The sequence below is a fragment of the Strix aluco genome, chromosome 11 (assembly GCF_031877795.1).
Source record: "Strix aluco isolate bStrAlu1 chromosome 11, bStrAlu1.hap1, whole genome shotgun sequence".
Taxonomy (NCBI): Eukaryota; Metazoa; Chordata; class Aves; order Strigiformes; family Strigidae; genus Strix; species Strix aluco.
Window position 1 is genome coordinate 23476417 of NC_133941.1, and position 20189 is coordinate 23496605.

At 53.4% G+C, this 20189-nt stretch overlaps 2 long non-coding RNA genes across 2 annotated transcripts; one reads left to right on the forward strand and one right to left on the reverse strand.

The window, feature by feature from the left end:
• Positions 1 to 9835: 9835 nt before the first annotated feature.
• On the forward strand, positions 9836 to 19378 carry LOC141928457 (uncharacterized). Its single transcript, XR_012624765.1, has 3 exons — positions 9836 to 10958; positions 11062 to 11163; positions 19262 to 19378. It is a non-coding gene; the product is annotated as an uncharacterized LOC141928457 (long non-coding RNA).
• On the reverse strand, positions 18632 to 19372 carry LOC141928458 (uncharacterized). Its single transcript, XR_012624766.1, has 2 exons — positions 19232 to 19372; positions 18632 to 19097 (listed from the first exon to the last, which is right to left on the reverse strand). It is a non-coding gene; the product is annotated as an uncharacterized LOC141928458 (long non-coding RNA).
• Positions 19379 to 20189: the final 811 nt, after the last annotated feature.

Here is a 20189-nt window from a genome sequence, read left to right on the forward strand (position 1 = left end):
GGTGGAGGTTCTGCTGTCAAGCAGCTATTCAGTAGCGAAGCTGACAGTCCTTTCAGCTCCATCTTCCTGCATCCAAACCTTCAACAGCTGAACAAAATTCATGCAAAGCACCCATTTCTCAATGAGGGAGGCAACCTGCCGAGGCCTGCCCAGTGAGTCTAGCTGCAGTGAGCCAACTCAGCATCTTCAGTTTGCAGCTAATGAAGTCCCAGATGTTTCAGAAAGAAATTTAAGATGAAGCTGATGATTCTGTGATGTACTGAAAAGGTTTTAAGCGCTTTGGAAAACAGGTGTTACCACACAAAAAGCTTATGTCAAAAATGTAAATCGTGTAAAATATGTAAGACAACACTTCTGAATTTCTTTTTTAAAAATTAAGCCTGAGGGACGCGAGGACTGTCATAAACCTAGAAACCAAACTGTTGCATTTCACCACTTCAGGCAAAAGTTAGTTATAAACCTAACCAACCTGAGATATATCAAACAGCTTTTATTTTTGTTTTCATTGACAGTAAGACTTCCCAATCAAGTTCTGCTACTGGAAATTCTACGTCACTTTCTACTGCCACCACCAAATCTTCCTGTTCAGTACTTGCAGCTCCTGAATCCAAAAGAATCTGCCCATTTCACCTTCCTGAAACAAGAGCCTTTCATCTAACACAGGTCTGGATGGCCTGTTACTTACAATAAATGTCCTTGAAAAAACATTCTTACTTACTTCCAACTGCTATCGTGTGGTTATACACAGCAGTCTGGCTTGAGATAATAAAGTGCACATCAGACATCAAGAAAACCTCATTCTGCAACAAACATACCTTATGAAAGCTCATCAGGTATCCCGTCATCTAAACTACTGCAGAAAAGCAATTCTATTGATGTTACATCACTCACGTATCAGGTTTCATTCACTTTAATTCTAGAAGGGTACAGAATTAAAACTCCAGACAAAATCTTCTTTTGGAAGTTCAAGTTACCTTCTGCTTTTTTGGTTTTTACTGTGTATTCATGCAAAGTTTAGCCAATTAGTGTTCTGTTTTATAGCAATCCTGCAGTTTTGGGAGTTTCTAACTTGTGGGTTATTTCTAATCGTTTCTAAAAACAGCACCACCTAAATTGCAATGTCCTTTTACGGCACAGGATCTGCCAGGCCTCCTTGGAGGCCTGCTGCATGCCACTTCTATGATACCGCGCATGAAGGTTTTCTGGCACACGTACAAGCAGAGAAGCTTGATGTACGGCACGCTTGAGAAATTATGCTCCTGGCACAGCCACTACCAATTAGGCATGTTCTCGTCTTCAGGTGAATCTGCTATTGCATACATCCCTGCTACTGAAGTCACCACGCTGATGACAGCATGCCTCAGTACAGCACAGGAGGTTCAGCGTTACCCACCTGCAGCTTCTCTCCTTCAGCAGTAAACACTTAGGCTGCAATGAGACTTTGAGCTTTTAAGAAATACATGGTTAACTTGCTTTCCTTGTTGAAAGCCCGGTTCAGAGCGCTATTTTTCCAGTCGCTATGCGTTTGCATTTTAAAATGCAGTGGAAGTGAAGAAAGTGACGCTGCAGTTGTGGAACTGCCCAGCTTTCCCAGAGCAGCAGCAAAGATGAAGGCGTTCACCGCCAAACACGGCTGCCCTGCAGCCGCCTACCCCAGCCCAGGGCCGAGGCTCCAGCCTGCCCCAGCTTTCACCGCACGATGGGGCTCCCAGGCTCACAATACCGGCACTAACCCCAACTCCTCACAGTGGTACCCCAGGATTTTAGCAGCACCCCCTGCGCTGGGGCCGCGTTTCCGGACTCCCACGGACTCTTTCAGTGAGTGAGTTCCCGCCTCCGTCTCCAGCCCCGCCTGGAGCACCTGCACATCCAGCAGCCCGCGTGACTATGTGCAGACTTACAGACTCAAGCTGGTTCGTTCCAGGGGTTTTTTGTTTGACCAGCGGGGAACTGGAGCGGGGGAAAGGGAGCAGCATGACTGATGCCAACTTCGCTGTCCTTCATATCGCTTCCTCTCGCTTGACTCAACCGCCCCTGCACTGTCATCACGTGCTACTACACGCACGCATCCTCACCTCCTTCCACAAGAGGCTCAGTAAAATAACAGAGTTTGGGGCAGAAAAGTTTCAGTGTGATTTAAAATCTTTTTCTCTTCTGTATTCAGTGTTTTGGATTGCACCTTCCTTTGTGTTAAGAAAGCACTTAACTTGCTAGAGCCTTGCTCCTAATTTGTGTCCAAGAGAAGTGGCAGTAGGAGAATCTCAGTGGGCTCTAGCACGCTGAAGTATGCTTTGCGTGCTTTTCTTGAGCCACCTATCAGCTTAAAAGCTCTAAAATAGCCCTAGAATGCACGGGGAAGAAAAAGTCTCAGGAATGTACATGTTCTTGCTTATAGCACACAGTGGAATGTCATAAGCCCTCTGAAGCTATTCTCCAACTTGTGAAAGAGAACAAAACAGCTCAGGTGACAGGTACGATTTTTATTCGTTACTCTGCTGAAGGAACAAAACACGTCTTTGTGGAAATAACAAAAGCCCCGTTTCCTCTCAGTGTGATCCTACAAGACAAATGCTTTATTCTCCCGGTTATTCTGTCCACTTTGCAGCACAGAAGAACCCACCTAAAGCTGAAGGTGGGTTTGTAGGAGGAATAGCTCCTCCACAAACTGTGCTTTACTGACACCTACGATACGCAGTGTGGAGATAAATGGATACCTCTACCTGAGGTATACAATGCTGCAGTGCATCCTTCTGTGAAAAGATCATTTGGCAGTTGTAAATTTGTAAACAGCTTGTTATCGGAAAACACTATTTTACTCTAGGGCTTAAATCCCGCTTTAGAAAATTCAGTGGATAAAATTAACCATAACAGACAAGTCAATGCTGTAAGTTAGAAACCTCTGTGAAGATTAAGACTAAACAGATTAGAGGGTTTTGACTTGGTTTGCTGGGGTTTTTTTGAACTTTGTGCCAAGCGAGTTCACCTGCACTGAAAATAGGCACTGACCAAGCAAGCAAAAACTCTTTCATCAGAACGTAACACTTGCCAGCCGAAGTCCAGGCACCTTCTTAAGAGTTCCCTGCTTATGCCCAAACATTTAAAATTTTATACCTCCCTTTGGCCGTGCTAGTCCATTTAGCAGCAATACTCTGGAGTGAGTGTAAATCACACCAGAATACTTGTTTGAACTGGCAAATTTTACAAAGAGGAGAAAAGGAGTACGAGCAGGCTCAGCGCACAACGCTACACAGGTTTACAGATGGGCTTTAACTCCAAGCACGAGCAGTACCAAAGCCACGTGCCTTGACAGGGATGTGTGTCCACTACGTGTGTGTGGCCCTGGCATTTTTCACACACCATAAGATGAATATGTTATTGGTGACATCAGTGGTATTAATCTAGTGTCTCAATCAGAAATGCCAATATTTTTTACAAAATCTATATCCCATTTACACTTAATTGCTTTAACACAAAGTGTTCTGGTTTTACATAATTATAACAGGAAATTTTACTGTTGTGCCACGTTTCCAATTAGTAGGTTTGATTTTCACTTCTTTTTCTAATCATGCAGTTACAGCTCGAATATAAATATCCAGAAACCACAGCTTGAAAGGAGTTAGAAGTCACTACTGCCCACTCATGCACTGAACGAAGCACATCTCTGGAAAGGTAAAGTATGTGATCATAATAAATAATTTCTATTATGAACACAGAACCACAGTAATGCAAATCCTAGCATCTTCCTGTACAACATTAGGATTAAACCACCTGCACGTAAGTGGTGCGTGCGTTACAGCACTGCACAGTGCTGGCAAAAACCTCCGTGAAAGTAGAGAACACCTTGTAGTAAGGAAAATGACTAGACTAAAATGTTATCAGGTGTTCACAAATCCTTTTGGAATACACGTCTGTGAGTGCACTGGCAGACGAAATAGGTATGGGAGCACACTTGGGTTTAGCTGCAGCTTCAAACAGTACGAAGGCCTCTGCACACCTCTCAAAGGAAACCGTCGTTTTGGTTATTTGTTCCCACCTCAAACAGGAATGAAATCTTCTTAGGAATAGACCAATGTGTATTATTCATTCACCTGAGTTGTGTCTCTTAGGACATGCTACTAGTAAGCAGGCTAACGTTTTCTGCGCAAAGTTTGCATGTTAACAGAACAGTTACACAAATTCAGCAAATAATGCAGTTAGCGCACAAGAACGTTTTCGAGAATGCTGTGCTACGTTACGAATTGGCAACAGAACTAAACATCTATTGCCCTTTTTACATCCTGGGAGCCTTTCACCATTTTGTGAACGAACCACTGTTTTCCCCGACTGACAACAAGAGGAAAATACAGAAGGCATTTTCAAAAGGAAAGTGACATAAGGATACAGCTTGTTAGTAGGAGTAGAAAAACAATGTGATTTGATATTTTATCTGAGCTTCCTTTTGCCAAGTCTCCAGTCTTAGTATGCAAAAGAACTTCCTGGCATGACCTGTAGGAATGGAAGTTGCATTTAAGACCTACAAAGCATCACTTTTCGGGAAGCTCAGTGAAAAAAAATCACCGTCAACAACTTGACATTACAGATATCACCATACAGCTACTTAGCGAGTCCCTCTTCACGAAGCCAGCTGTGACAGGGCAAAAAAATACTACTAAATCTCTTAGTGCAGCTTGACTACGCTGGAAAGACCGCAGCAAGTTTGAAGTCGCGCTGTAGATAACGCCTTGGGTAAGTTCAGGCTGTTTAACGCCCGAGCGTTGCTGTGACCGGAACGTGTCACACGTGACAACAGGAGCCACGCCGGTAAGTAACTGCTCTGGTGAACCCCCCCGGCAGCTGGGGATGCTGATACCTGCTCGGAGAACCAAGGAAGAGGATGCCCTGTTCCCTAAATGTTGTTTAAATAAGTTAAAGAAATAATATTGCTTTTGAAAGGACAGATTCATTTCCTCCGAAATTCTGTCATGGATTAAATTTGACGCGTTTTTATGATTAAGCATCATCCTGTAGGATTTCTAGGTATGTTGTTAACGGAAGCAATTTTTCCATACCACTTAAGACTTGCATTACAGTTAGAAAACTGTCTGCGCAAAGTCGTACAATTAGAGAGGAGCATAAACAACGTAGAAAAGGCAAATCTATAAATGAGGATTATCATAACCCTGAGTTTCCACTCCTACAACAAATAAGTCATAAAAACCTAATTTGATTGCGTAATGTCCTTCTCTAAAACCGACTGCGCTGTGCCATAAGAAAGTCACCATAAGCACGTTGCTGCTTACCAGGGACAGATTCTACACTACGCTAACAACAATACCGAAACATAACGCAAGTGCTTAGTTTCGATCAGTACAGCATATACTGACGAGCATTCCTAGTTTTGTGCAACCCCACCCCTTACCCTGCTGTTTACCGACAGCATGCTTAGCTGCCAAAGGAGGGACGTTTCATGAAGTATTTTCTTCAACTTCTGCCTCCTCATTCCTGAGCTTCACTCTTCCTATGCCGTGCCGTGTTCTGCCCGCCCATCCCGTGTCTAACGCCCTCCCTGCTTCCCGCAGCCGCCTGCAGTCCTGCCCGCCGCCTCTACCAGCCCACCCCGCCACAAGTTCCTTCGGCCACCGCTCCCCGCCGCAGGTCAGTGCTCCTCGGTGCCCGAGGCGCGGGCAGGCCCGGGGAGGGGCAGGGCAAGTGCCCCCCCGCGCACGGGCCCCCTCCCCCCGAGCCCCCCCTGCAGCCCCGGTACCGGCTGGGGGGGGGGGGGGGCGGGGCGGCGGCTCCCCCCTGCGGCCAAGGTCTCCCCTGCCCACACACTCAGTAGCGGAAGTGACGTACCCAGCCGCTGACGGCATCCGCAGCCTATCCCCAGCGGGCGACGGGGAGAACCCACCACTCAGGAGCGCCCGAGGGCGGCACTTCCGGGCCTTCAAGTTAGTCGAGGAAGGGGGGGGAAGGGGAAAAAAAAAGGCCTCAGTAACGAAAATTACGACAATAAACGGAGATCCCAGCAGCGCCGGGGCCGGTGGGAAGGCCCCGCCCGGCAGCGGTGCCCGCGCTCCCACCTCTCGCCGGGATAGAGGGCCATAGACAACGCCTCCGCCCGCGGCCTGGGCCACTCCCCCCCGCTGGGGCCAGCCCCCACCCCGCGGGGCGGCGGTGACGCCGAGCGGAGGGACCGGGCCAAGGCCCCCGCGCCCGCCCGCAGCAGGGAGAGGAGACGAGACGGGCCCGTCCGTCCCGCCCACCGCCCCGCCCCGGCCCCTGGCGCCCAAGCCGCGCCAGCCGTTTCCCGCAGGCTACCCCCACCTCGCCGCCCGCCACGCAGGAGATGGCAGCGCCCCCGGGAACCCGGCCCGCTGCCGCCGCCCCGTTACCTGCCGCAGGGTGACCCGGAGCCCGCCGATACCCGGATGGAGTCGCGGCCACTCCTGCCGCCGTTCACCGCGCGGCACCACGGGAAAGCGCGACACGACGTGACGTGACGCGACGCGACGTGACGTGACGCGACGTGACGCGACGCGACGCGACACGACACGACACGACACGACCCACGCCGCCCACCCCATTGGCCGGCAGACGCCAAGGCCCGCCTACTGGAGCCGTCGGGCGGAGGGCGCTACCCGTCTGTCATCCGCCGTCTCTCACGCCCATTGGGTGTGGGGCGTTCGGCACCGCCTTCCTGTGAGACTCTCTCTTCTCATTGGATAGCGGGAAAATAGTCTCCGCCCCCTCCGCCATTTATTTCAAGGCGCCTGCGGACGCAGCCCCGAAATGGTGTCCCCGGTGGCCGGCGGCCTGCAGATCCTCGCAGTGGAGCTGAGCGAGACGGGTCTACAGCGCGCTAGTTCCCCGCCTGGGGGGCGCCTCTTCGTGCCGGTGCTGCCTAGAAGCCCGCGGCTTGGCCTCTCTCAGGAAGGGCCAGACCGGCCCGGGTGACATTTGTGAGGGGTGCACTCGACCCCTTAACCAAACTAGCCGTGGTTTGGTACAGGCCCCAGACGAGGTAAAGGTCTGAGCTGTAACCAGGCTAAGAACTCCTCTAGAAAACCCCCAAAGGAGAAGAGACACCCAGTGAGCTTCAGTGCATATGAGCTTGGAACAGGGACCATGCAATGAACACATGAATAGCGGGTGTTTTTTCCAAGATCCATTTGTCAAGGAACAAAGCGAGTTGTCTGTACAAGGAGTCTCCTGCCTACCTACACTGTATGTGATTTGACTGTGAGCCAACTAGTTCCACCCATAAATATGACAGCCCAAGGGAGCCACCTTTGAGCTCTCCCTACCAGGCAGCGTGGCTGCGTGGTGGTGATCTCAAGCTGGGACACCTCTTGAGGTTCCTCCTCGAGGCAGAGAGACCTTTTACCAACAATGCATCGCTGGATAAGCCCAATTTGAGTTCTCCCTGAAGTGCAACTGGACTGCACGCCAGATGGCTCCCCTCGAACAGGGACACCTCTCAAGGTTTGAGACCCCGTACCTGAGACTAAGAGATCCCTCCTTACCCAAGGCAGAGAGACCCCTTATTCACAACAGATCCTAGGTAAGCAACTGATGGCATGCTGAATTAATACTAATGAAATCTATGTAGCTAATTCCATTAGACATAAACCATTGTCCAAGTCTGAGACTAAGATTGGACCTAGCCATCCCTAAGCTCCCTCAGGAGTTTGGAAAGCAAAGGGGTCCACGCTGAACCTCCTGACTCAACGGGAGGGTCTCCCTTACCCTTTTGCATCTCCAGTCTCCCTGTAATTCATACTAGCTCAATTCTAACTCGAGTTGCCTTTGCATGTTTCTTCCATGTAGTAAGTAATAGAGTGAACCTTGCCATTGAACTTTGTTAGGTTGCATTTTTACATCATACTAAAATCACTGATCATTTGCGACAGTCTTGTGTTGGCAGGCTGGCGTGTGTGTCCGCCAGCCTGCAGTCACTCAGGTGTTGGTTTGCAGTCTCGGTGCCAGCAGTGGCTCGGGTTTGCAGGATGGCTACTAGCCCTGGTTCTCATTAGCACCATTACCGGGCTTAGGGGCTTTGGATCCCCTTTGGCCCATTGCCATTGCCCTTCTGGCTGCTTCCATGTTGTTTCTCCTCAGCTGCTTAGACTGGAAATTTCTCAAAAGAGTTGAGACGAGCGCTAATGCATGCATCTGTACAAACAGTGGCCATCCAAACTATTGCGTGGTGCCAAGTAGTGTGACACTGGGTAGATGACAGACACCCACTGCAGCCAGAACGGGTTAACCAGAACGGTCAACTGCAGTGTCCTTAGCAAGCTCTCCTGAGGGGGGTGCGGAGTAACAGTTCCAGGTAAATACACTATACGTACACACAGTTTCTGTCCAGAGCTGTTGGCCTCTCAGGATCGCAAGAGTGGCTTTTCTCCCTGGCACTGGCAGCTTTTCTTTTCATCATACTTTTGTAGTCTGTTTAAGTAGATGGTTGACTGAGCAACACAACTGGAGTTTTCATTGCTTTGCTGATAGCATTCTCTGAGAGGTGATAATTGTGTTTAACTGGGGAGCAACCACTGAAGCACTTTCTCTTCCTTCATCCTTCCCTGCAATCCCAATGAGCTCTTGAAGTAATGAGTTTGCACCGTTCCCGACTGGGAAAAAGAACCTATTCTGCCAGCCAACCTTGGAAGTGATTCCTGTTGTCAGGTTGCTGGCCCTTACAATCAGGTGAGAGAAACCTCTAGCTCGCCATTGACGCTCTGTTGTGAATTGTGTATTTTAGGCAAAGTTTCTCTGTACTTTTCTCTCTGCCTCTGCGTTTGGGTTTCATCCTGTTCTACTTCAGAAGCAATCTGACTTGGAAGGTGGTATGGCAGTGTAGTGTTGTTACTCCATCACAATCCCTTTTCTGGTGATACTCATGACTGAGTTTTTCAATGTTTTGGGGCTGCACAGGGGCTATATAAGGCACATCAAAGTCTTTCAGAGGAAGAGAAATGGTCCTCCAGCTTGTTAGTCTGCCTGCAATATCAGAGTTCTCAGGACTAATACAAGCTCAGGGAGGGAAATGCTGTGCTTAAGGACAAACTTCAAACATGGATCTGTGTTCTGTGCCTCAGAATTTTCACAACATCACTGGAACAGAGATGCCTTAAAAATCTGTGAATGCACAGAGTATTCTTGTCAGTCTTTCTTTGTAAGTAAGCTTTTCTGTTTTCTTCTGACAAATTTTAGAAATAATGACATTTCTGTGAGTCCTTAACAATTTTGTTAAGCACGGAGCCTTGTTTTCAGTGATGAGAGCAACAAACCGATTAAACAGTGCCCTGACACCTGTCTGGATAAGGCAGACGCTTTGCACGTCGAGCAACCTAATCGTGATGCCTCAATGCTAAAAGGTGAACCCCAATGCCGTTTTTGTCCTTGTGCAGGTAGAACTTTGTCAAATAAATTATAATAATAAATAGGTTTTAATCTTTCATTTCAGGTGTCCTTTCAGTCTTTTTCTGACGAGTAGAGAAGCTCCAGCCCCTGTTAGGGTGAGCAGCTTTTGTCAGGCATCTGCTGGGTACGTCCGAGCAGCACTTTGGCAGCCCCTGCGCTCCCACCGTGTGTCACAAGATGGCGTATGAATACCCAGAGATGCCGCCTTACCGCTGTAGTTTGCTTTGGCACCGACATAATTCTTGCTAGCACACACGCAGCATTTACTAGAAGTCGTAGTTATGAAGTGTTCTTTTTCAGAGTCCTGTGCAGAAGGGTGGTGAGAGGTGTGTGTCAATTCAAGTACCCGTCTCTAGTCACGTACAGGTTGTGCTGCCTGTGGTGAGGGTTGCTGGGGGGCTGGATTTGCCGGAGGAGCAGGGTGCTGTCATGAGGGCAGGCAGTCGCAGCTGTCAGATCAGCGAGGAGGGATACAGAAGCGTTTTTCAAAGAGGAAGCATTCCGTGGACGAGACGTGTCTTTCCAAAGCGGGAGACGCTTGCTGAGCGTCGGTGTTGTTTTGGGCCTGCGCTTTGGCCAGAGGCACGCTGGTTCGTTGGTGGCCGTTGCTCGTTACACCTGTAACTGGGAAGTGGCTTTGGTTTTGGCTTAGAGAAGAGACCGCTTCCACGGTATGTCCAGTCAGGCACCGGAGAGTTGTTGACGTGAGAGATTTTTCTTTGGAAAGTGAACTGCTTTATCGCTTTTTGGCCAAGGTAAGTCTTGCATTTTAAAAGAAGTGCCAGCGCAGCTGTTTTACTGCAGCGCACGGTGGCGGTGGTGGATTAGCGGGCCATTCTCGGTAGCGCCGATTGTTTGAAAAGCAGATCAAGGGACGCGGAAAGTAGGTACGGAAGAAGGAAATTGAGCTGTATAAAGCGCTTGTTAGGATAAGTGCGTCAAGTGAAGTTCTTTGGCACAGGGGTGAGGTGGAAAGCCTGAGTTCTGACCCAAACTGGTAGGAGCAGTGAAGAGGCGGAAGGTTGCCGCTGGCTGCCGCGCATTTATTTCCTCATATCGTACTTGTTTGCACCAAGTGTCGAAGATCAGAAATGACGGGGAGGTGGCTCTGCGCAGCTGCCTTGCTAAGCGCTGCTTGGCTGCAGCAGCAAGGGATGGCGAGCTGTAAGGGTAGTAGCCACGTGAAGCTCAGGTTACCTTTGGAGCACAACAGTGGTGACAGTTGAACAGCACCTGAGCAGCACCTGGGGGCAGCACCTTGGCAGGCTCGAAGTGAGAAGCAAGAGGTCAGGGTGATGAAAGTCGTGGCTGGTCTCCCGGGTCTGTTCAGAAGGAACGGTGGAAATGTCAGTACGTGGGCCTTTACGAGTTATGCAAAATTAGGCGGTGGTCCAAAGAGTAAAGAGGAAAAAGCGTGAAGAGACCTGGCAGCGTTGGGACTGGAGGGAGTGTCTCGGCCTGGAGACTGTGGAAGCGCACGGTGGCGTAGCACTGGAACTGATGACGGCGGCATTCCTGTTTCCTGTTTGCTTCTGGATTGTCCGTTACCTACTAAGGTGTGAGTGACAGCTGAAGCTCTTGTCACAACTGGGGCATTTGTATTTCTCCACCGTTTGAAAAGAAATGGTTGAACTTACGATGCACCTTCTTTTTTCACAGGGACTCCTATTCCGAGCAATTGTCCTTAAGGTCCTCTTGTTGTCGACGGTTTCCTGACATCTTCATCCGTTCCTGTCCCGGAGCCTGAGAGCAGTCCCACAGGTAAGTCAGTGGGAGGAGGGAGCATCTACCTTTTTGTCGTCTTTCCGTGTGCAATGAAAGTTGCTCCTTCTGTGGCCGATGCACGCAGCCAGACAGAAGAGCCGAGAGGGAAGGGGTTGGGCTCAGCGATGTGCCCCGGGGCGCTTTCCCTTGCGAAGCTGTTTTTGCCAGCCCCTGGGAGCCTGAGCTGCTCCCGGCGGGCTTGTTGGGGCCGAGTTCAGAGCTGGTGTGAGCTCTGGGGAGCCCTTTCTCCCTGCAGCTCCGCGCGTGGCTCGTTGGTCCAGGCGTGGTGCCGCTGCAGGCACACGGTAACTCTTTGCACCGTGTTCCTGAGGGGAAGGGAGAGGGGAGTGCCGCAGTGTAAGCCCGTCCTTGACTTGCACTCGCTGCCACTCCGCTCCGGCAGCTTCAGAGATCAGCCCTTTCTCCCCGGGTAGAGAGGGACAGGCTACTCTTCCTTTGGTGCCAGCTTCCCACCAGTAACGAGCTGGTGGTTCAATAAAGCGTGCAGCAGAGCCTATGTACTAATCACCTCTCATTCTGTTTGCTTTTCAAAGTGACTCCCAGTTGTTTGATGGAATATATGGGCAGCACATCTGTCTGGCCCCAAAGTAAGGCGAAATGTCCAGAGATAGTACTTCACAGTATTCTCTCAGTAAATCTGTGAAAGCTAAATTTTCACCAACGGAAGTGTTAGCATTAGTGTTGCAGCGTGGCAGGGCAGCTGCATGTTCAGAATTACCTTGCTTGGTGTCGTTTGACTTTTCCGATTGCCGCAGTACTTTGTTGCACAAGTGGCGGTCAGGACTCTCCTGGAAAAAAACAAAGGCATCGGACGTTCCAGTTGACGTGTCTTGGGTACGTCGGTGGTACTCGAAAGCCTCCCCTGTCACGCAGTAGAGAGAGAATTGTTGGTATTGGTTCCTCTGAGCCCTTCATAATAATCTTGGATTGAAATGTTATGCTTGGGTGGGTGCCGATATGAGGGGTTTTTCTTCTCGCACTTCTCTCTTTTCCTTGAGTTTTTGGTCCTCCTGTACAAATTGTACAGGATTTTCGTGCTGTTGCGGGAGGTTTTCCATCTGCTGATAAAGCTGTCCAGAACCTCTGGCCTCGTTTGAGATCACCTGCAGTTTCTCCAGTTTGGTAGTTCAGTCACGGTGCCACTTGCATTGCAGTTGAGCCATTCGCTACCCTGAGCCCTTCATTCCAGCTGGGTCAGTCGTTATCTTGGCATCTGCAGCTCATCAATTGTGGGAAGTGGGATCCCCTGCGGATCAGCCGGGCGGGAGCAGAGTAGAGGCTTGACGGCGCTGACGGGGACACGAGCGTCTCCAGGTGATGTCTGCGTGTCTTTCCCTCCAAGAATAAGGCACCTACTTGGAGAGCGGGGAACTGTTCCAACACAAGATCCCTTTGGGTGAAGATGAAAGAGTAGTGAGGTGGCAGCTTTTTCCACCAGCTCTTACGGGCCTCCCAGCAAGGCCACTTACCTAGTGAGGACGCTGGGCGCAAGGTCTTCTACGGGAATGTTTGTGCTCTGCACGTGTGTTACTGGGAGTACTGGGGATGGCAGAGTGCCTGTACCGCGTGTTCTTTGCAGAGAACAGCGGTTCGAATTTGCAAGCCCACAGCCCGTAATAGATCGTAGCACGTTTCTGCATCTACTTTGTGAACGTTAACAGACGTGGAAGACGTGGGAAAAGCTTTGGCACTCAAAACTCGTGTTGTACCTAGGTGAACAAAAGACAAAGAGCCAGTTAGGCCAGGGCTATGTTAGACTCGCAGTAAGGGTCAAAATATGCCCTTGCTCTCTTCCTGCTAAGCCGTTTTATCTCGTGTATCCTAAGCCTCTCCTGAAAATCTGCAAATTCACAGCCTACTATGGGAATCAACATGCAGCTCTCTGGTCTTCTGTCAAACGTCCAGGGATGGTGTTAGTCTGTTAGGATCGTCCCAAAGGAGTCGCTTGTACCTTCCCGGCTGCTTCAGATTTCTTATGAACTAGGTGTAATTTGTTTAGAAATGTTGGTTTTTTTTCTTTCTTGCACTGTAAGCTGCTGCTACTTTTGCAGCATGGTGGTGTTAAAGACCTTCAACCAGCCTGTGGGTATCTCTAGGCGGGCTTTATTAACAGCTCAGAGTTGGGCCACTCACCAAGGAGATGTTTTAGAGGAGGGAGGAGGGAACTCTGATTTGTGGCTTCGAGCTCAGGAAGTGGTTTTCGTGCCTGAATGCTGAAGGCCCGCGTCTGTGTGGGACGCAGTGGGCGATGGCTTTGCTGGTGGAACGGGAGGAGTTACTGAAATGGCATTGTGAGACTGAAGAGCAGACCAGAAGGCAGATGGGGCTTTGTAAAAAAAACATTGGGGAGCGTGTGAATGAGGGGCTCGAGGGGGACACAGTGAAATGGGGAGCCGGTGGGAGAATTCAAAGAGGAGATGCCATTTTCAAAGACAGATGGATCTAAAAAGCGGTGACTGAGCCCCGTCTGTGGCACTGGCTCTGCCGGCCCGTGGAAGGGAGGACGAGGACGGGTTTTTGTGTCTCTGAGCTATTGGTGCTGTCGCTTTCTCCCCGAGCGCTGGTGTAGGAAGGGCAGTGCTACGCGCAGGCCACGCCGCCCCGCGGATGCCAGACAGTGTGTCTGCACCCCCCCAGCCCGCTTTGCAGACGCCTCTGTCAGCCCGCGGGTGGGGACCGTCACCCCCCCCCAGCGTTACCCCCTCCCAATGCCACACGCACCCACCCCCCCCTAGGGGACACGAGTGTCCTTGCAGGTCCCAGCAGTGGCACCGCAGAGAGCAGCGGCCAATGGCAGCCCCGTGACCCCCAGGGTGGCCGTGGGATGGGGGGGACACCGCGGGGACAGCGGGCACGGGGAGACAGAGACAACCCCGCAAGAAGAAACACGTGAACGGGATCATCGTGTTCTGCCGGCTCAAGTGGAAATTCATCGGAGCCTTTTATTGTTGGGGGGGGGAGGGTGTGTCCGGGCCCCCCCTCAATTCTTCTTGGGCCTCGAGGCCTGAGCCAGCACGCACAGCCAGTAGCAGGTGCCTGCGGGGGGTCTCGGGGACCCCCTGCCCCCCGCCAAGGGACCCAGGCGTCCGGCGGGATGCGATGGAAGTGGGTGCAGCCCGTCCCATGGCGGGGAGGGGACGTGGGAGCTTGGGGAGCCTCGCGGAGGAACCTGGGGATGGAGAACACATAAAGGGGAGTGTGGGCGTGTGGTCAGATTTTGAGGGAGCACAAGGCAGGGATCAGGCCCCCTGGGTCACCCCCAGCGAGGGTGATAGCAGGGAGGGCACGGGGACAGGGTGGTGGGAGCAGTGGCCGAGGAGCGCTGAGACCCGGCGCTCTCGTTTCCCAGCCGAGCGGCAGCAACAGACCAGGGGTGGGGAGGGCGGTGGGCACGGGGCTGACCACAGGGACGGGGACAATCACCACCGGACACGAGGCAGATGCCATTGGGGTCGACGGCCAGGCGGCAGGGGACGGCATCCAAGCGGGCCACCATGCAGTGCGTGCGGGGGAGATAGGGGTGCAGCGGTGACAGGGATGCCCCCAAGCCCCTCCCTCGACCTTGTTAGGACTACCGAAGCCCCCCCAACCTGTCTGGTTGTCCCCTGTGCCCCCGGGATCCCCAGTGTCCCCCTGTGTCAGCCCTAGATCCCCCCACGTGTCCTCTCGGGTCAGCCCAGGGTCACCCAAATGCCCTCTGGGGTTCCCAGTATCCCCGTGGGTCACCCCCAGAGTGTCCTCCGGGCTTCCCCCGGGTCTCCCTGGTCCTGCCCATTCCTCTCAGGGTCCCCACCAGTCACCCCAGAGTCCCCAATGTGTCACGGGGTCCCCCTGGGGTCCCCCATGTGCTGCCCCACTGGGACCCGGCGTCCCCCTGATCCCATGTGTTCCCCTCCGAGCTCCCTACTGTCCCGCGGGGTCCCCCTGGGGTCCCCAAAGTCCCTGGAGGTCCCCCTGAGTCCCTGCTGGGGTGCCCCCATCTTCCACCAGTGCTGCTGGGTCCCCTTGGGGTCCCCAAAATCTTTCTGGGGGTCCCCCGCTCCTGCTTCATCCCCTCAGGCCCCCCCCGGTTTCTCCCGGTCTCCCCCAGTCTCCTCGCCGTGTCCCACCGCTCCCCGCAATCCCCCCCGTGTCACCTCAGGGGAGGCACAGTCCCCCTGCCCAGCTCTGGGGGCCCCCCAAATGCGTGGGTGTCCCCCCCCCCCCCCGGCAGGCACTGTGCTCACCGCCCCGCGGCAATAAAGCCGCTTCGTTACTACCTGCTGTCACGCCCCCCGCCCCGCTGGGGTCTCCCAGCCCCTCTTTGCCCCGGCGCGGGAAAACGGGGCCGGGGCGGGGCAGAAGAGCGCAGGACACACCCTCCCCCCCCCAACAATAAAAGGCTCCGATGAATTTCCACTTGAGCCGGCAGAACACGATGATCCCGTTCACGTGTTTCTTCTTGCGGGGTTGTCTCTGTCTCCCCGTGCCCGCTGTCCCCGCGGTGTCCCCCCCATCCCACGGCCACCCTGGGGGTCACGGGGCTGCCATTGGCCGCTGCCCCCTGCGGTGCCACTGCTGGGACCTGCAAGGACACTCGTGTCCCCTAGGGGGGGGTGGGTGCGTGTGGCATTGGGAGGGGGTAACGCTGGGGGGGGGTGACGGTCCCCACCCGCGGGCTGACAGAGGCGTCTGCAAAGCGGGCTGGGGGGGTGCAGACACACTGTCTGGCATCCGCGGGGCGGCGTGGCCTGCGCGTAGCACTGCCCTTCCTACACCAGCGCTCGGGGAGAAAGCGACAGCACCAATAGCTCAGAGACACAAAAACCCGTCCTCGTCCTCCCTTCCACGGGCCGGCAGAGCCAGTGCCACAGACGGGGCTCAGTCACCGCTTTTTAGATCCATCTGTCTTTGAAAATGGCATCTCCTCTTTGAATTCTCCCACCGGCTCCCCATTTCACTGTGTCCCCCTCGAGCCCCTCATTCACACGCTCCCCAATGTTTTTTTTACAAAGCCCCATCTGCCTTCTGGTCTGCTCTTCAGTCTCACAATGCCATTTCAGTAACTCCTCCCGTTCCACCAGCAAAGCCATCGCCCACTGCGTCCCACACAGACGCGGGCCTTCAGCATTCAGGCACGAAAACCACTTCCTGAGCTCGAAGCCACAAATCAGAGTTCCCTCCTCCCTCCTCTAAAACATCTCCTTGGTGAGTGGCCCAACTCTGAGCTGTTAATAAAGCCCGCCTAGAGATACCCACAGGCTGGTGAAGGTCTTTAACACCACCATGCTGCAAAAGTAGCAGCAGCTTACAGTGCAAGAAAGAAAAAAAACCAACATTTCTAAACAAATTACACCTAGTTCATAAGAAATCTGAAGCAGCCGGGAAGGTACAAGCGACTCCTTTGGGACGATCCTAACAGACTAACACCATCCCTGGACGTTTGACAGAAGACCAGAGAGCTGCATGTTGATTCCCATAGTAGGCTGTGAATTTGCAGATTTTCAGGAGAGGCTTAGGATACACGAGATAAAACGGCTTAGCAGGAAGAGAGCAAGGGCATATTTTGATCCTTACTGCGAGTCTAACATAGCCCTAGCCTAACTGGCTCTTTGTCTTTTGTTCGCCTAGGTACAACACGAGTTTTGAGTGCCAAAGCTTTTCCCACGTCTTCCACGTCTGTTAACGTTCACAAAGTAGATGCAGAAACGTGCTACGATCTATTACGGGCTGTGGGCTTGCAAATTCGAACCGCTGTTCTCTGCAAAGAACACGCGGTACAGGCACTCTGCCATCCCCAGTACTCCCAGTAACACACGTGCAGAGCACAAACATTCCCGTAGAAGACCTTGCGCCCAGCGTCCTCGCTAGGTAAGTGGCCTTGCTGGGAGGCCCGTAAGAGCTGGTGGAAAAAGCTGCCACCTCATTACTCTTTCATCTTCACCCAAAGGGATCTTGTGTTGGAACAGTTCCCCGCTCTCCAAGTAGGTGCCTTATTCTTGGAGGGAAAGACACGCAGACATCACCTGGAGACGCTCGTGTCCCCGTCAGCGCCGTCAAGCCTCTACTCTGCTCCCGCCCGGCTGATCCGCAGGGGATCCCACTTCCCACGAGTGCTGCCGTCTCTCACGTGACCCCACTGATGCGCTGACCCTGGCAAAGCCGCAGCCCAGCTTTATTCCCAGCTCCCCCGGTGAAAGGCCTCGCGACATACCGGTAGCCCTTCCATTCTCCGTGCGTGAGGAGCAAGTAGGCTACATGTCGCCCGAACAAACCACGCAGAGCCCAACACTTTAGTGTTTCTTTCAGCGAACGGTCTGCCCGTCCCCTCCTCTGCTCACCTCGGTGCTACCTCCACAAAGAAGGCTTGAGCACAGCGCAGAGTCGCCACAGCTGCCTGAAGAAAGTAAGTCCCATCCCCAAGAAAAGACGGTTTAAGAGATCCGTTTTGAAGAGCGCTCTGCAGCTCAGGTAACTTGCTAACCTAGAGACAAAAGAGCAGAACGTTTCAAAAGGCACTGACAAATACTTCTCTTTTCAGCTGGCTTTGAGCACTAACGGCTGCCAAAATCGCAAACAGTGCGGAGCCCATAACGTGCCTCTACAGATCATAGTCTTTGAAAGCTAAAAGTGCATTTAGCTGGGCTGAACAGCACTCAGAGACAGGGTTATGACGCAACACATACAACTGTCCATTCATCCCTTTCTTTCACACGGGAGACTGAAAAGCTGATTCATGAGCTGCAGGCACCAAGGTAACGACTGACCCAGCTGGAATGGGTTTGCTGGAGGGCACAGGGTACCCAGCGGCTCCACTGCCATCCAAGTGGCACCCTGACTGAACTACCAAACTGGAGAAACCGCAGGTGATCTCAAACGAGGCCAGAGGTTCTGGACAGCTTTATCAGCAGACGGAAACCCTCCTGCAACAGCACGAAAATCCCGTACAATTTGTACAGGAGGACCGAAAATTCAAGGAAAAGAGAGAAGTGCGAGAAGAAAAACCCCTCATATCGGCACCCACCCAAGCATAACATTTCAATCCAAGAGTATTATGAAGAGCTCAGAGGAACTAATACCAGCAATTCTCTCTCTACTGCGTGACAGGGGAGGCTTTTGAGTACCGCCGACGTACCCAAGACACGTCAACTGGAACGTCCGATGCCTTTGTTTCTTCCCAGGAGAGTCCTGACCGCCACTTGTGCAACAAAGTACTGCGGCAATCGGAAAAGTCAAACGACACCAAGCAAGGTAATTCTGAAAACGCAGCTCCCCTGCCACGCTGCAGCACTAATGCTAACACTTCCGTTGGTGAAAATTTAGCTTTCACAGATTTACTGAGAGAATACTGTGAAGTACTATCTCCGGACATTTCGCCTTACTTTGGGGCCAGACAGATGTGCTGCCCATATATTCCATCAAACAACTGGGAGTCACTTTGAAAAGCAAACAGAATGAGAGGTGATTAGTACATAGGCTCTGCTGCACGCTTTATTGAACCACCAGCTCGTTACTGGTGGGAAGCTGGCACCAAAGGAAGAGTAGCCTGTCCCTCTCCACCCGGGCAGACAGGGCTGATCCCCAAAGCTGCCGGCAGCGGGTTCCGTCGCCGCACCCCCAACCCCTGCCCTGGTGGGGCTGGCCTTCAGCCCCTGGCAGAGGGCCGGGCCAGCGGGCTCGGGGGCCATTTGGGCTGGGGCCTGGGGGTACTGGGCGGGTTCCGCAGCGTCACGGCAGCCGGGGACAGGCTGCGAGTACGTGTGGGCGGCGGGGACCGTGGAGAGGGTGGGCGCGCTGGGCTTCCTGGTATCTGCAGTAGTTGCTGGCGTTGGGCCCGGCTCTTGGGGGTGCCGGGGCGGCTGGTCCGGCTGCGCGGGCGCGAGGGACGGCCGCCGGTTTCCAGCCGCTGTCCGGAGGCTGCCGAGGCGCGCCTGTGGAGAGAGGAGGCGGCTGAGGCCCCCGGCTGTAGGTGGCACACGGGGACTCTCTTCCCCAGCGTGGCCCACGAGCAGCCATCCAAGAAGCAGTGGGGTAGGGGCGGGGGGGGGGGAAATCATCAACTCACTCTCTTCTCCTCCACCGCCGCCGCCCCCAGGTACAGCCCAGCAGCAGTGCAGCCGCCACAGAAACCGCTAGTGCTACTGCGCTGAGCACGCAGAACGTCTGCGTATCCCGGGGACAGGAAACGCTCGCGCTGCTCTGGGGATTGGAATCACTTGGGCTTCCTCCCCGACCGCATCTGGAGGAGCAATTCGGGACATTAGCCCATCCTGCGCACCACCGCTAAGCTCACAGCACATTCCATACACCCAGGAAGTTCTGTCTCCCCCAGTGCTGGTGCCTGGGGGCACCCTCCCGCCCTTTGGGACAGGTTGTCCCTCCAAACAAAACTCCGGCAGCCAGAAGGAGAGCACGGGCGGGGGGAGCGCAGCTGCCTGGCCAGTTGCTGCTTCGAGGGACATGGACAAAAACCATCCCTGCAGCGGGCAGAGCCACCCACCCCCAACTCTCCCTGCCCCCGGGCCAGCTCCCACCCCCCAAGGGGACGGAGTTGGGCCTTATCAAGAGACACTCGAGCCTTGCTCTCCCCTTTGACCTTTGCCCCAGCACGGGCACCGCCCGCAGCCGCTGCCAGGTTTCGGGACGCGTCTCCCACTTGGGGACCCCAGCGGGAATGCTCAGTACCTGAGTCTGCTCTGCTTGGCTCGTCTCATCTGGGCTTTGAGATCACTGCCAAAAAGAAGAGACGACAGGTAAAGCCTGCGCATGGCTGAGGCACAGAGGATGCAGGGGGACGGGGAGGTGCCCTCGAAGCCCCTGCCCAGTCTGGCAGTCAGGGCATCGCTCTGGACCTCGGCTCGCGGGAGGGCTCCAGCTCTGCGCTGCTCTGGCAGACACACAGCGATCCCGACGGGCGACGCCGGCTGACCGCGGGGCAGCAATTACCTGGCGTGCCGGGGGCTCACGTCGCCTCCGTTTCTGCGGCAGAGGCTGGCAGGGAGCCACTGCTTCCTTTGGGAAAC